Source organism: Hemicordylus capensis, chromosome 4, assembly GCF_027244095.1.
Source record: "Hemicordylus capensis ecotype Gifberg chromosome 4, rHemCap1.1.pri, whole genome shotgun sequence".
Lineage (NCBI taxonomy): Eukaryota > Metazoa > Chordata > Lepidosauria > Squamata > Cordylidae > Hemicordylus > Hemicordylus capensis.
The window spans coordinates 225781200-225798946 of NC_069660.1; the positions used below are offsets into that span (position 1 = coordinate 225781200).

The window sequence follows — 17747 nt, forward strand, 5'->3', positions numbered from 1 at the left end:
TCATTTGCAGTGGATCCTAGTAGACAAGCCTTTTACTCTGAACCCAATCTTCTGTACTGGTCATGGTATGGGTAAAATCCAGAAATCAATAAAATACTTAATGCCTCTGTTTTGATGAAATCCTAGACATTCCAATTCAAAACATTTAAAACACTATCAAACATTGTTCATTATAATTGCCATCTGATAGGAAACTAAGTGGGATTATAGCCCACTTAATCAATGAATATATCAGGTGACTATGCAGCTCCCACAATGGCATTGTGAAAACCAGCAAAGGTGCAAAGTTTCCACTGCTTCCAGGCTACTTATAAAAGAACCAGCCTCATAAAGGATGGTTTCTCATATTTGTGTAGGCAGGCAATCAATAACTTACTGCAAGGCTTTGTTTTGTAGTTGGACCTCTGACAAGGTGGCTTATTATGTACAGCTTGGAAAAACTTCAGATTGTGTAAAAATTGGATGGTTCTCTAATATATGTTTCCCAAATTTTGCGATGAGATAACAGTCTAATAAAATGTCCATTTGTCTGTATCACTAAACTACCATCCAACACAACATGATTGACAGTGCAAGTCAGGAGTGACGACTCTGTGGAAGAGGCAAGTTAGTGGCCTTGTTCACACAAACATTCAAATCTAGGTTTAATGTGAGTTACCAACACTGAAGTGATTGTGTGAACGCATGCCAAGGTGGGACTATTGGGTCATAAATGATATATTGTATTGTAGATTTAACTGGTCAAACACTGTAATAAAGTATTGATTGGATCATAAATTGTGTTAACAAGGCCAGTATGTAGCAGCAAGAAAGGTGAAAAGCACTGTTGCAATTTGTGCAGCAAAGTTTAATTTGCAGAACTTTAGATTATATGCTTTGAATATTTTGGTGTTTAGATAATATCGTTTGAATAAAGCACAATTTGCTTTATGTTTTGCACTGTGTCACATGTGCCTTGTGTGTGTGTGTGTGTGTGTATATTTACATTTTATATCCCACTCTTCCTCCAAGGAGCCCAGAGTGGTGTACTACATACTTAAGTTTCTCCTCACAACAACCCTGTGAAGTAGGTTAGGCTGAGAGAGAAGTGACTGGCCCAGAGTCACCCAGCAAGTATCATGGCTGAATGGGGATTTGAACCCGGGTCTCCCCGGTCCTAGTCCAGTACTCTAACCACTACAACACGCTAGATTTACACCCCTGTGGCTAGCTCTACAGAAGTTTAAAAAAACCCACTTGGCCTATTCACATATTGAAGCTCTTCTCATGATCATGTGAGAAGGCTACCCTCTTTTGCGGGGAGGAAGCCCAGAAGCACTTACCTCCCTCCCCGCAGATGATCACAGCCAGGGCTCTGGGCAGGCGGATTGGCAGCACAGATGTGCAACAGCTCTCTTGCTGTCTGCCCATGCCTCGCCCGGCAGCTCCAGGGGTCGGGTGAAAGGAAGCATCACCATGCTGTGCCCCCCTCCGAGCCCCAGTAATGCTCTGTGCAAGTGTGCGGTGCATTTCTGGGATCCCCCTCCCTGAGTGTATCCTCTGCGCCATGGCAGACACACGATCCGATAACCCATCTGGGGGGCATGTTCATTCCTAAATCCCAGGTTAAGCAGCAGGCTCCATAAGTGGGCTCCCTTAGCCTGGGTTCTGCTGCTCGTGAGAATAGCTTATGTTGCACCTGTGTACACTGTAGGCTTGAGGCCTCTAAATGTTATAACAAAATAGCCAGTACATGCCAACAAATGCAAAAGTGGTCCAGAAGTCCTGTCCTAGCTTGTCACTCACCCCCCTTCACTGAGCTGCTCATGGATACCATGGTGTTCATCTGAAGAAGTGAACACGATGTCTGTGATGGGGAGAGTTTCTGTGCTCAAGAAGCTTGCATGGCCGAGCCTCCTAATCACTGAAATTCCCCCCGTCATGGATACAGCATTTATCTCTTCAGATGAACACTGCAGTATAGATGAGCAGCACAGTGGTGAGTGACAAGTCAGGGTGGGACTTCCAACCTACGTTCATACCTGTGTGTACTGGCTCTTTTGTTATAATGTCTGGAGAGGGCTTCATTGTACATGTGTTCAACATAACAAGGCTATTCTCACAAGCAGCCTATCCCAAGTTAGGGCAGTCGCCTTCCTCACCACTAGCCCTCCCTCCATGCCTCCTGGTCATCTACATAGCTTCAATGTCTGAATAGGGCTACTGTTGAGGTATACAGTGTGTGTGTGTGTGTGTGTGTGTGTGTGTGTGTGTGTCCTCCACTCTTGTTCCATGACTCCTCACCAAGGAACACCATTGTATGATGCTGTAAAGACATCTAAAATGACTGTTTTGCTTTGTCCAGTATTACAAACCTATCTGCTACAACATTCCAGTTTTGTTAGACCCATGCTAGTTTAATGTGCAGATGCCATAGTTGTTATAGGCCATCCTGACCACCTGCTGATGTGAGGACTTGAAGATCAGTTACTGAGGGCATCTGCATACTTTGAATGAGTACACAGGTATTTCTAAAATAATGATGGATGCTGTAACCTTAAATTATCATATCTGGTCCAACTGCCTGGTTCAACTGGGACTCCAAGTCACATGTAGATGAGTGTTTAAGGACACACATCTGTTATCCATACTTTACACATTTGCTGTGGTAACATCAGACTAACTATTGCCACTTAAAGTAAGAACTGCCCTTAGCAACACAGATAATCAGGAAAATTTTCTCCTTATTGTAAACTATCAGTATTTATTTTTTTGCTAATTCTGAACAGAAGCAATACAATATTTTAAATTACTGTAATGAATAAATCATATGTCTGGCTTTCCAATTTTTATTGCAAAAGTTGAAAAAACCCAAGCATGTTTTATGTCTCCAAGGTTCTTAAAATTTTGTTCTCTACTTCTTCTTTGAAAAGCTCTCTTTATATTTATTTCTTCCTTTAAAAGAGTAAATTCTTAAAAAACACAGACACCCTAATATGAATTCTATTAGGAGAGAGAGAGAGAGAGAGAGAGAGAGAGAGAAGCAGCTAATGCATTTTAAAGGCTACTTAAATCACTGTTGGTTGATCCTTCCCTTGAAATTTGCTGAGCCTGCCTCTAAATGTTAATTGTGACCTGGATTATTATTTGCACCTTCTAAACCTTTGATACTGTTCATGAGTTGTTTTTATGAAACCTGGTGTAAGTACTATAGCATATTTACCTAAGTACTACAAAACCCTGATTTGGCATATTGCTAGTACATACTTTTATACCTCAGGCATTAGAAAAAGGCATTAGACACAGTGACTAGTATATGTCAGCTGGAGAGGAAAGCTTTTTTGCTAACTGCAAACCAGTCAACCTCAAAATTCATTAAATTGGTATGAGTTCCAGCACTTATGACTTAAAAAGTTCCATCTCTCTCTCATTCATATATATATATATATATATATATATATATATATATATATATATATATATATATATGCCACCATATTCCATTTCATCTTTTCCAGGGGCATAGCTATGCAGGGAGGTGGGATGTCCCTGGGCCCATAAGAGAGGAAGGGGTTAGTGGCTGGGAAGGGATGAAACTGCTTCCACGAATCATTGGCAAGCTGCAGAGTGTGTTATATTATTTGCAAAGGGCATGCCAAGACTGTTTTGTTGTTCACCGTGTCCATATAATTATTCAGCAGCAAAGAATAACTCTGGGGGGAGCAGAATAATAACTTGGGGGGAGGGGGAGAGAAGAAGACAGGGGGGTCAGGGGCCCATCTTCACTTCTTGTGCCAGGGCCGACTTCGATCTTGCTACCCCCTTGAAAGTACAGTTTGCGCAAAGAAGAAATTTTCACTCTGATTAGAAGCCCACAATGACTTGCCCATATCCTTCCACAATACACTTCTCATCCATTATATTCTTGAGAAGACTTGAAGAACTCTGGCTTTCAATAGGTTTCTGTATTGTGGTAAATCTGTACTAAACAACAGGGATTTTTTTTTTTAAACAAGCCAAACTGACAAATTGAAGTTAGGGGCTCCCATACTGAACAGCAAAGCACTGATCCAACAGAGAGGCACACTCACTGCTTCCGATCATCCTGCAGTCTGCCCACACTGCTTCGGATGGTGGGGCTGCTTTGCAACCACTAAGGAATGCATCATCACACTTCTTAGGCTACTCATTCCCCTGATGACACACTTCTTTGTAGCCACGGAGCAGCATCGCTGTCAGAAGCAGTTCCAGCAGTGCCAGAAATGGTGGGTACGTCCAGGGGCAGAGCCACCATTGGGCAAACAGGTTCAAAGAGCCCGGGCTGCCGCCAATCAGGGGCCAGACATGCCCCCCAACGTCTGACATCAGACGCGAGGGGTGCTGGTTTAGCTCTCAAGTGGGGCCGCGAGGCTCTGCTTGGGAGTTAAATGGCTGGTACTGCGTTCTCGGTGCGGCCAGGAGCGGCTCTTCCTGTGGCTCCATTCAGGAGTTGGACAGCCAACGCTGCATTCACAGAGCGGCCAGAAGTGGCTCCCCCCTGCCTTTAAGGCAAAAAAGAGTTGCTCCTGGCCGCACTGCAAATGCAGCACCAGCCTGGCCCTAACTCCCAAACAGAACCATGTGGCTCTGTTCGGGAGCCAGACCACCCCCCCCCCACATCTGACATCTGAGTGTGGCTAGCCCCCGCATCTGACACCAGACGCAGGGAGCGGAGTGAGTGGGGTGAGCAGGACCGCCGCTGCAGCTGGACATGGGCTTCTGGTGGTCTGGCTCCGCCACTGGGTACGTCTCTCTCGGACAGGTGACGCGCTCTGCAGTCTGTGGGCTACCGTGCGCAGACATGACAGTGTCAAAACTGGACAATCGAACCATGATCAGAAGGGTTAGCATACTTCTTCAGTCACAAGGTGCTCGGGAATCATCACCAAGCACTAGGACAAAGTAATGTACTAGATGATGAATGCTACGGGGAAGGGGCCCTATCTCTGTGGCTACACATGCAAAGAGTACCAAATTTAACCCCTCTGCCTGAGACACAGGCGAGGCATTGCTAGTGAGAGTAGAAAATACTGGGCTAGATGTCCTAGTGCTCTGAGTCCATACAAAGCAGTTGTCTGCTGAAAGTAATAGTTTTCAGGTATTACAGCACATCCACATAATCTGAGTTTCCCCCCTCCATTATAAAAAGCAACCGGCCCTATTCGTCCCCAGCACAGCATCCCTCCAGTGGCCGTTGCTGGTGTCTATCTTATGTGTAAGCCCTTTGCAGACAGGGAGCCATTTTATTTATTTATTTATTTGTATGTTTGTTTATTTATATGTAAACTGCTTTGGGAAATTTGGTTGAAAAGCAGTATATAAATATTTGTGGTATTCGCATTCATATCGGAGTGGCATAGTGTAAGAAGACTGAGTTATGCCTCATGAAGATCCCACTTCACATCTCACCTCTGACATAAACCCAATAGGCCGGTTCCCGCCGGGAAGCCACTCCCTCTTAGCCTCAATTCCCAGCTGTAAAATGGTGATAACAATGCTCACTTTACAGGGTTGTTACAAGGAATTCAACACACTAATACATGTTCAGTGCTCTGACCTGCACTCAAAGGACCTATACAAATGTTAATTTTGATTCCTCTAGTCAATAATAGTGCAACCAGCTACAGTAAGTCCCATGGGCTGCTCAGTTGCTTAAAAAGTCTCCTGTCTGCACCTCAACCCAAAACAGTAAGCAGTAAGACCTATGCAAGAATAAGTCATACACTGAGCAAGGCATAACTGCTGAGGATTACAGTGCAGTATCCTCTGAACTGTTGGGGAATTTCATCCTACTAACTTCAGTGGCCGGCACCCTAATACTGTGCATACAAAAGGCCATGGTGCTAGCTAGTTGCACTAAGTCTGGAGCTAGCATCCCAGAAGAGTGGTGCGCCAGCAGAAACATGACTGCACTTGCACAAAGTGCACAATCTGTGGTACACCTCATATGTTTTGCTGGGAACTTTTGCACAAGACTGCGAGAACACAATTTTGAGCATTCCTGTGATTTAGTGCAGCAATATGACCTTCTTGCACAAACACAACGGTGTCGATGGCACAAACACAGTGAGGTCATTCACAAAATCAAAAACTCAGTTCTACCCGGGTTTGGGAGTTGTGTGTGCTCCCAATTTTTGGTTGTGTGGAAGCAAGGTAAGAGGAAAACCTGGGTAGAAGTGATTGTGTGGAAGCAAGGTAGGCAGAAAAACGACCCAGGTTTTCCTCCTACCTTGCTTCATCACAATGAGGCTGTTCTCATGTGCAGCAAAACAAGGCTAATGAATCCAAGTCCAGTCTTGCCCACACGTAAGAACTGTCAGGATCGCGCCTGATCCTAGTGGTGCCTCGGCGGCAAACCCACCTAGGCAGCCACCCTCTTAAACAAGGTTAAAGGAGCAAGTGCACCCTTAGGCCCATTTTTCTAATAATGTGGCAATGTCACCTGTGACACTGATAATATGGCAGTGTCACCTGTGGCCACCCATCTCTGAGGGAATCCCCATAATGCACCGCACACTTGCACGGTGCATTATGGGAGTTCATCCCCTGCCCCTTCAAGCTCTTTCTCACGGATTGTGAGAAAGGGCTCAATCCCTTCTACCCAGGTTTGTCTCTTACCTTTCTTCCACACAACCAAAAATTTGGGAGGACACACAGCTGCCAAACACAGGTAGAACATAGTTTTTGATTGTGTGAATGACCTCAGTATGAGAAGAATTACTTCTGTGGCTCAGATCAAGTTCTCTCTGCCCAAATAAAAGCTGCTGTTGTTTTAAGTGCAGAGCATGTGTGACTTACAGATTCAGGCTGGCTGCTGAGAACTTGGCAGCATGTCAACCAGGCATTCTCCTTCCAAGAGTTCTCAACTTCTATATTCATGCCCTCTCAGCTACGTATTCTCCAGCATCTACCCTAGAAAATTAAGGGGAAAGCCTTTGCTCTCACTAGAGTATTTTAGATATTTAGCAGATAATTTAATTCTGTGAGAAAGCCATTCCCTGCTGCAGAACAGAGGCCAGAACCTCATTGTCCACAGACAAGCTCCACTTACATTCCTGGCTCTTCAGATTTACTACTAACACACTGGCAGGCAGCAGTAGTGGAGATGATGTAGTCTTGGAAATGATATTGGCTGTCGGACAATAACTATGTATTGCTGGGCAATTATGACCAGCCAGTCCAGATTTTTTAGAGGCAATGACCCTCCCTCCCTTCTGTTGGAAGTTCTCATTCCATTTTTGTGTTCCTTACCATTTCATCTCTGCCCCTTGGATGATTTTATATATTCAAGAAATCAGTGCATGTTTTTGAGAAGAATGCCCAACGCTCTGTGTCTAACTCCTCTTGTTTATATAATAATGCGTCCTGGCAAAGATGATTTCCAAATGAAATGTCTCCTTTTCCTGCCAATGTAAAATAGAGATTAGGATTAAGAAAAAGATTTGCAACAAACAAAAATCACAAAAGCAAGTGGTGAGGTGGTAATGTGAATGGACAAAAGACAATGCTAAGATCTCTTTTTTCTTTTTCTTTTAAATTGATTTTTCAACAAGTAAAAAAAATTAACGCTGAACTAGAAAATACATAAGAGGCATAAGTGGCAATAAGCTAAAATTCCTTTTAAGTGGCAAGTATCTACCCAGTTCCCTTGGAGAGCTGAAGTGAACAAGCCATGCAAAACTGGAAGGCATTGGTCAATAGCCAGTTTCTGGAAGGCTTAAAAACCTGCTCCCCACATTAAGTGGATGTGTGCATCATAAGTCTTGCACATATAAAGAGATGGATTGGGCTGATTGGCAGCAATCAGAAAGAGCTAATTATATGTGTGCACTCACTTTGGGATTTCTCAGAGCTTTCAGTTCAAATGTTCCCAATGCCAAATTGCAAACAGCTTGTTTTGTTTCCCACCCTGTACAATAAACAGTTTAGCAGATCGGCCCTGGGAAGTACTGTACTGCACTAGAAATTAAATCAAAAGCCCAGGCCAAGTAATCTGATGCACGTGGACTTGAGGATCTCATTCCTGGGGACCATGCATTAGGCAAATGTGTATCCCCCTACCTCAATTTCTTTCTGTAAAACAATAACAATCAGGGAATACCTGTGTTGTATTCAGGCACAGTGAATAACTTAAGTACAGTTCAGCCTGCAGACTTAATCCTTCCTAGTTTCCCATAGACTATGTAAAAACTCTGCTGTAGACCAGTATTTGAAGCTTTGCCAGGAAGCTGTATATAACCCTGTTTAATGAACCTTTTAAGTTACTAACACCTGTGTGGAACCAGAATGAGTAATCAAGGTTCAGCAGACAACACAGTAACAATGGCCTACTTCATAGAATTATTTTGAGAATGAAAGGGCAATAAAGATTGTAAAAGGCACTGGCTGATATCCTGACTAAGAAAGCACCACTGCAGCAAGAGAATCAGAATACCAGCACTTCTGGGCCATTTTTAAAATTTTTTTTTATTACTTCCCTTTCCCCAGAATTCTCTCTGTGTCACTCAAAAGTATGTCCCTGGGGGCTACGCAGCCCTCAGGGACACGTTTTCAGCTGTTACAGAGGGCTTCCTGAACGTCATCAAATGGAGGGGAAATCCTCAAAAATCACCTCGTCTCTGGTGCACTGGTGCAGTTAGTCGGAAGTGCTGTTATTCTGATCCTCTTGCTGCACCAGCACTTCCTTAGTCAGGATGGCAACCATTGAATCCTCAGATGGATCTTTGCCTTTGATCCACTAGACAAATTAAAGGAACAGACATTTATTGCATTCCTAGCGAATTCTAGAAATGACTTTACAAGTAGAGCAAAATTTCAGGCAAATTGAAATATTCCAAATGAACTAGTAATTTAGCACAGTCTTGAGCATTTGTATTGCTATAGTGCCCATGGTCCTAATGACCTCAATTGTCTTTGGCACTGCCTGATACAGTAGGTTGTACTTCCTGTCCTAAGCCTGTATTTACTGGTGCAATAAAACTTAACACAGGCCATTAAAAATATGCAGTTAAAATGTTTTTTTAAAACCTCATTTTATTGTAAAAAAATTGTACCTGATTTTCAAGATTACATCTAGTAGATTTTGAGTGGGTGTGTACACTGGTTAAAATCCACCAGAGTTAAACAAATTTTGTTGGGACTAATGAAAAATAATCTAAGCAAGATGCTATAAATACCATAATACTGCATTGCCAAAAAAATAATAATTAGTGTTTAGTAGTGAGACAGCTCAGCCACATACTTGGAGCAGTGGGGGGAGAGGAAAAGACATACCAACCAGATTTTCACTGCCACAAGACATCCCTATCAATAAAAATAAAATGTAACATGTACTCTCACATATATATTTGTATAATACAGGGAGATGTTATTCTCAGTTCTCCATGGAACACAGAAATGAAGAAACAACTCTAAAACCTGCTTTATTTACCTCTGAGGCTTACAAAAGTGATGGTAAAAGTGAGTGATTTAGAACATTAATTGTATTTAAAGCAAATCTAAAGGCTCAAAATGGTCCTGTTTCGAGCTCAAAACAAAATGCAAAACAGACAAAACGTTTTATCAAAACAACATTCAAACTGGCTGTTTCGATGAAGCAGACTAGAAACGTTTCAAATGTTTAAGCCATAGGGAACAATGGGGAAACTCAAAATTGCCCCCCCCTGGGGATCCTATGGGGGTTTGGGGAAACAGGTTAAACATTTGTTTAAAATCGCCCACTTGCCCATTTCTTTTGTGGGTTGGACGGTAGGTAGCACCCATCATACCCTACCACCCAACCCACTTTGGCATCTCTAGGAGATACCCATGGGAAACAATGGGGTATTTATAGTTCTCCATTGTTTCCAATGGCCGGAACAAGCTGCACTCATATAGTGCAAGGCATTTTGCAACCCTGCCTTGAAAAACACTGCAGAAGCACACAGTAAAAGGGAATCTGTCCCTCCCAACACAGAAGACACATTTCAAACACAGTCCAAAAAAGAATCACTGACCGCCACAATGCCTGCACTGCATTAACATCATTAGCACAAGTTGCTCTCTCTCACACAATTATGACACCTTGCGTCCTAGCATTGCAACAGCTGCCACAGCACCACTCTTAGTAGCTAGCATAGCCATAAGCAGAACTAGAGCATCTTCGGCTACATTTTGACTGAGTACACCTTGCAATGCAGATTGCAGAGCAGACCAGAGCAGCAGCGAGTGAAGTACAAGTTAGTCTCAAGGCCAGACATGGAGCATATCACAGCAATCACCAAAAAATATAATATCACAGAGAGAGAGAGAGAGAGAGAGAGAGAGAGAGAGAGAGAGAGAGAGAGAGAGCTGCCATTGTCCATTCCTCATCACAACAATAAGGCTATTCTCACGATGGGAGAAAACCAGGCGAAAGGAGTCCAGCCCGGTTTTCTCCCATTGTGAGAACCACCGGGCTCACAGGTGGTGAGCCCAGTGGATCTCCCCAGGATGCACCATGCATTCGCGTGGGGCATCCTGGGACTTCTGGGGGCTGGGCGGCCCCGATCCCTGCAGCCCCTACCGGCTCCATGATGGAGGCGGTAGTCATGTGGGCAGCCAATCCAGCCACCCAGGGCTCCAGGCATGATCATCTGTGGGGAGAGAGAGCTAAGACCGCTCTCCCTGCAGACCTCATTGAGGTGCTTCACAGTAATCGTGTGAAGCACCCCACTATCTGACAAACAAAATAAGCCACAACTTAAGAAGGAAGGCACCCAGGTTCTGCCTTTGTCAACCTGAGATCCAGCAAAACCAGATAGTTATAGCAGCAACAGCACAACATATTATACTCAGTGCTGAGAAAAGAAAACCACAAAACTAAACCTTCCTTTCTCTTCTCCTGATGTATCCTCTTCAAGCGATGCATAAGGGCTCTCTCTGCCTCCCAGTCCCTTTGAATAAATTTTTAATTTCCCTTCCTTTGGTGTTCTCCTCCCTCTTCCTCCCCGCCCAGCCAATGAGGGCACATTTGTCCACTCGAACACTTGATTTGTATGATAACAAGCCAACCAAGAAGCAAGGAGACTGCAAGCCAATCAGAAGCCAGTGCCAGAAAACCAATCAGCAAGAGGGGAAAGGCCTCCAAAATGGCGCTTGAAACATCAAAATGGGGTTGTTTTGTTCTGAGGTCAAAATAGACCCATTATTAAGAGGGCACTTTGTTTCATGCTTGAAACACTTGAAATGGCTTGTTTTGAGTCGAAACAGCCCATTTCGAATCGAAACGACCAATTTTGAGTTGAAACGTTTTGCACATCCCTAATACACAACACTAATAGCTTGATAAATGAAAACAATAGGAAGATTTTTGTTTCATGGTACTTGAAGGCATGCCTTTGGAAATAAAAGGCTTTCTGTGTTTTGTCTCCATGATTTGTTTTGTTTCTATGACATCAAATAGCAATTTGGAAAATCACTGTTCAGTACCATCAGTGTCTAATTTTATCTTGTTGTCACTTTAATGTAGTAGGGGTGGATGTGTGTATATTTCTTAATTTGTGATGGAGGGTTAAGTTAGACTGTTCCATATGTTGCTCCTAATTTCCCCATACCCAAGATATTTTCAGAACCCATAGCAAGAGACTCTGCGAGAATACCCAGACAGAGTATTTGTCAGGCTTCACGATTAGTAACCCAGTTTCCTTACAACACAGAGTGACTTTGCAAACCCTACCCTTCTGTCCTCCTAACACAACACCATAGAAATAACTAGCACCCTAGAAGACAGGATCAAGATTCAATCTGATCTGGGGAGGTAGAATATTGGGCCAAAATGAGATTCAACAAACACAAATGTAACATCCTCCATTTAGGTGAGAAATGCACAAGTCCTGGACAGGAGAGACTTGGCTGGGCATGTGAAAGTGACTTACGCATCTTAGCAGACAGCAAGTTGAACATGAGCCAGCAGTGTGATGCAGCTGCTAAAAAAGCTAATGCAATTGAAGGCTGCATTAACGTCCAGATCATAATATGTGATTGTTCTAGTCTATTCTGCACTGGTCAGACCTCACTTAGAATGCTGGCTGACATTCCTCACAGTGCTACAACAATGGAAGGAGCCCTGTTGAGAATGCAAAGCACTATGGAGCTAGCTGCTTGACTTCTTTCCCTGCAACTAAGTAGCAGAGGGCAATTTTTAGTTGCTTTCCCCTTCCTCCTTAAAGGACTACTCACTTGTAAGAATGTGTCCCCGCCCTCAAGGACATATTCCTGCAAATGAAAGCTGTTCCTGAGGTCAGCTCAGGACTAGAACCAATGGGTTGAAATCACAAGGAAGGAAATTTAGGCTAGACATTAGGAAGAACTTCTTAACTGTAAGAGCTGTTTGACAGTGGAACAAGAGGTCTCATGAAGTGGTAGGCTCTCTTTCACTGGAGGTTTTCAAACAGAGGCTGGATGGTCAACTGTCAGGGATGATGTAGCAATTTTCTGCATGGGGTAGGTCTAGAAGACTTCCAAGGCGCCTTCCAGCTCTAGCATTCTACGATTCCTTCATTCATATAGCAGAATGGACAAGTCAGCATACATACAGGCTATTCACACAATGGAGGAAAACTGGGCTAAGGGAGGCCAGCCCGGTATTCCTCTGTCGTGAGAACCACCAGGCTCGTGGGTGAGCCCGGTGGTTCAATGGCAGCTAGGCCACCAAAGTAGCCCTCCCCTTAAACAAACGCTCCTCTAACTCCAGTCCTTTTTTATCGGGAGTCACCATGACGCGTGACTGGCGATGAGTCCCCCGACACAGACGCTACAACAAACAGTCTGGGGTCACTTGCTCGTGGCATGCTGGGACTTCTGGGGGCCAGGCAACCCCTGAGCCCTGCTGCCTCAATCAGGTCCATGACAGAGCCAGTTATTGTGTGGGTGGCCGATCCGGCCACCCAGGGCGGGTTCACTGCTCGTGTGCGGAGAGAGTGGGCTTGACCGTTCTCCCCGCCAAACCCCTTCCAGCTCTACACACCAATCATGAGCCTCGCAGGGTAGTCCACATGAAGGAATGTTGAACAAAATGCAAGGTTTCTCTTTTTATGTAGAAGCCATGTCCCACACTTCAGTGTGGAATATGCAGTATTATGAATCCATGCAAATAGTCCACTGCCCTGTTTTACTTAGAAGCCATTTACAGATGTTACAGGAAAGGTATAGAAAACCACAGGAGGGGAGTCAAGCATTCTCTATATAGTTTTCAATTGAGGATCAATGTACATTATCAATGAAGTTGTAAGAGATTGTGTGTGAGTGTGAGTTGGCTCAGATTAAACTGATCCTGTGAGAGCTCCACCAGTCTCAGGTAGTGTTAAGATGTGCAGACTACCTTTGGAAATTTTCCAGTGGTGCACTCAACCATCATCTGGGCATGTGATGAATTCACTCTACTGATGCATTCACTGTTCCATGCATAGGTAGAAAAGCTTAAGGCGAGGGGGGAGGAGAAGCAGAACTAGTTGGCTCATAACTGTAGACATCATGAGCAACACATATCAATTCTGATCCACCTGTAGAGTTGCTTTCATGAATTCCTAAAACAGAAGCCCACAGGTATATTGTGGAAGGGGAAAGGGCAGGATACAGGAGCGTGACTAGGATTCATATGTGAATTTTTAGCATTTCAATTAGGCCTCCAGTTTTAGTGGTGTCTCAGGAAATTTCTCAGGTGATTTACCACACTCCCTGCACCAGAGGTCAGGGAGTGTGGTGAACCACCAGAGCTCTCTTATGAGAAAGTACTAAAACAAGAGGGCTTACTGAAAGTCTTTTGATTCCATCAAAATCCCTCATATGATTCTCTCAGGCAAGAGGGAATGTAAAAATTCATCTCAACAGTTCACTTTAGGTGACTAATACTAGCAATCTAAAGCGTGGTATAGTGGTTAGAGAGCTGGACTAGGGAGACCCGAGTTCAAAACCCCATTCAGCCATAATACTTGCTGGGTGACTCTGGGCCAGTCATTTCTCTCTCAGCCTAACCTACTTCACAGGGTTGTTGTGAGGAGAAACTTAAGTATGTAGTATACCACTCTGGGCTCCTTGGAGGAAGAGCGGGATATAAAATGTAAATAATAATAATAATAATAATAATAATAATAATAATAATAATAATCAGCAAGACCTGGCAATGGCTTAAGAATGGCAACTTGAAGAAAGAAACAACGGGTTTAATACTGGCTGCACAAGAACAGGCACTACGAACAAATGCAATAAGAGCAAAAGTCGAAAAATCAACCACAAACAGCAAGTGCTGCCTTTGTAAAGAAGCAGATGAAACCGTTGAGCACCTAATCAGCTGTTGTAAAAAGATCACACAGACTGACTACAAACAAAGGCATGACAAAGTAGCAAGGATGATACACTGGAACATCTGCAAAAAATACAAGCTACCTGTAGCCAAAAATTGGTGGGACCATAAAATTGAAAAAGTTGAAGAAAATGAAGATGTAAAAATATTATGGGACTTCCGACTACAAACAGACAAACATCTGCCACACAATACACCAGATATAACTGTAGTCAAGAAGAAAGAAAAACAAGTCAAAATAATCGACCTAGCAATACCAGGGGATAGCAGAATAGAAGAAAAAGAAATAGAAAAAATCACAAAATACAAAGATCTACAAATTGAAATTGAAAGGCTGTGGCAGAAAAAGATCAAAATAATCCCAGTGGTAATTGGCGCCCTGGGTACAGTTCCAAAAGACCTTGAAGAGCACCTCAACACCATAGGGGCCACAGAAATCACCATCAGCCAATTACAAAAAGCAGCTTTACTGGGAACAGCCTATATTCTGTGACGATATCTATAACAATTGACAATAAAATTCTGGCATCCCAGGTCCTTGGGAAGAACTCGATGTCTGGATAAAACAAACCAGTCAATAACACCTGTCTGGCTGTGTAAACAAGAAAATAATAATATCACCCCAGGTCCTTGGGAAGGACTCGATGTCTGGATAAAACAAACCAGTCAATAACACCTGTCTGACTGTGTAAACAACAACAACAATAATAATATGGAATTCTTCTAAGATTCCCTAGCTATTTCACCTGAGCAGCATCCTGCAAATTTTGGGGGTAAATTTGTTCAAGATATTTTATTATTTATTTTTCTATGTAAACTGCTTTGAGAACTTCTGTTGAAAAGTTGCATATAAATAGAAGTAGTAGTAGTAGTAGTAGTAGTAGCAGCCATCTCTGACAAATATTTTGTCCATCTTTTTCTGTTTTGCTGTTGAACTTTTCTTAAAATTCACACCACAGCAGGGGGGTTCATATTGATTTTTAATATAAGGTTAAGAAAAGAAAATGGCTCTGCCAGGTTTATCTTTTGGGGCATTAGGTAGGTATCTGACTTTGAAAATATTTGTGGTACTACATCAAGGGAATGAGCAGGCCTTACTAACATTTTATTCCATAACCTTTATTAAACACACATGGCAGGCTCATAAAACCATTCACTTAATGAATTTCTTTTTGGTGGCCTTCTATAGTAGGTTGATCTGTGTCCAAAATGTACATTTACCCATTTTCCCATGGGATGAAGAACTTTAAAATCACTTCTGGTTTAATCTCAGAATGGAGCCATTCCTTTTAGCATTAAAGAGAGGTTCTATATTTTCTCATAGTACTCACACGTTAACCTGCTTTTAAACAGCCAGAAACATGAAAATGTACAAGAATATGCTTTCTTCCACATGTATGAATGCATGTCATTTAGATACAGGGGGTGCTCTTTCCTTAGTCCCTGTGGTTGTCTTACAGAAATCTTTATTTAAATTCTGACTCAAATAATCATTTCTCCCCCCGGCCAATTTAGGGTTATAATATCTACAGTTGACCTTATATTGCAACCTATGAACCATGCTGCTTAATGTGAGTGAAATTACATCATGTAAGAAATGTCCTTTGGTCCATTATCCTGGTCAATGCCATGACAGGGCTCTGAAAGAGTCACAGGGCTGTAAATTATCTGGGGAGGGGTCATAAGAAGAAGCAGTGGTGGAAAGCATCTCCTTAAGGCTAGCACCGAGGTTCCTAATATTCTTAATGCTGTAGCAAGATCACTGTGAAGAATGTTCATTAGGTGTTCCATCTTGGCACCATGTCAAATGCAGAATATTTTATGCAAATTGAAATATCTTGTTCCGAGAAATAATAGATCTGTAGTGATATCATTCCCATGTTAAAGTGGGAAGGTTTTCATTGAAAAGATGGGTTGGCCACAACCAGGACATCTTGTTGAGCCTAGGAGGGATATACCGAGAAGAAATTAATGGCATGGCATTAGCTAATAGCAAGAAACACATATACGAAAGAGAGGTCACAGACCAAAAAAAAAAAAGAGATAAGGCATAATGGATTGCTTTGATTTGCTTAACTAGGCCAAGGAAATTACTGGAGAGTGTGAATGTCAGAGGAACAGAAGCCAGAAAATAGGGTCATGATGGTTCATTGAGGGCATAGGTATATCAGTGCTGTTTGCTGGATTATGAGACCTGCTCTGTTAACATTAGGTTACACTAGGTGAGCAAACAATATAGGCTCGTGCTAGCTGCATACTTGAGCTGTAATAATGAGAAGTAATAGGAGACGTCCTCCAAATGAATGTGAGCAGAGTGGGGAAGGAGAGCTTCCAGAAGTGATAATGCACTTGGTCTTTTGGCATGTAACAACTAAAGACTTAAATCACTTAACTAAGAAATGATAACCTCCCAATAGTTCATTAGGAACACACATACACACCACTAGATGTGCAAAGTCCTAAGTAACTGCACAGAAAATACATTTGCTGAGAGCAGAAGGTATCTTGTCATTGGTTTACCATTTAAATAGAAGTGCTTTCTCAAATTTATATTGCTTGCCAAACAAGTTGTCGATAACAAAGGCAGAATTTCTCATAATCATTTTTATATTTCCAGGGAAGGGCATACTGTGCTTATTGACAACATAGTAAAACGTAGAATGGAATGAGGAGCTGGGATATATATGAAAGATTGGAAGATTTGTATGGCCAGGATTTCCAGGATCTTTTAAAAATAACTACTCTATGGTGCTGTTTGTTCCAATGAAAGGCAAAAACATATTCAGAAGCACTTTGTTTGACCCTGGGGAGTCTGATTGGCAAAGCCAGTTTGCATTAAATGGTGAGTGACTCCATCAGATATGTGAAGCAACACAAGCACTCCTTTCATTTTGCAAAATGCCCTTGAGCACAAGGCACCCAGGAGATTTACAAAAGCCCCCGGACTTTGGAGCAGAAACCTCCAACTCGTTACAGAGAACAGGACTAAGAAAGAATGTGTCATCACATGAACCTGGAATGTCTTCTTTGGAAGAAGAAGAATTTTAATTCTGGAGGAATCATCTCAATGTTGCCCTGCGTGTTTCATTCATCTCTGAAAAGAGAGCCTAAAAATGAACAGAGGGTGATCAGCTTCAATGGGTGAACACAGATTTATTAGGTACAAGATTCCCAGCATTTTTGGAACCAGACGATTTGTGGGGAAGCTACTTGGTGTGAGAATGCTCAAAAAATTGTAGCTTCAAAAAAGTCTGACTATTGCAACTGAGTTCAAGATGTATTAACAGTGTTGTACTTTATAAGCTGGTATACACCCATAAACGTTGCTTGACATCTCAGTTACATGAAAGCATTACAGTTTTGCTGTTGGACCCAAAGGCTACAATAGTCTTATTTCACAACTTTCATT

At 42.6% G+C, this 17747-nt stretch overlaps 1 long non-coding RNA gene across 2 annotated transcripts in view; it reads right to left on the reverse strand.

Annotated features, from left to right (window-relative positions):
• The window catches only part of LOC128323797 (uncharacterized), a 49150-nt gene that overhangs the window by 11953 nt on the left and 19450 nt on the right, over positions 1-17747 (reverse strand). For both annotated transcript variants that reach the window (XR_008306468.1, XR_008306469.1), the window contains exons 2-3: positions 7270-7421; positions 6817-6930 (exon numbers count right to left, since the gene is read on the reverse strand). This is a non-coding gene — a long non-coding RNA (uncharacterized LOC128323797). The remainder of the gene's footprint in view (positions 1-6816; positions 6931-7269; positions 7422-17747) is intronic.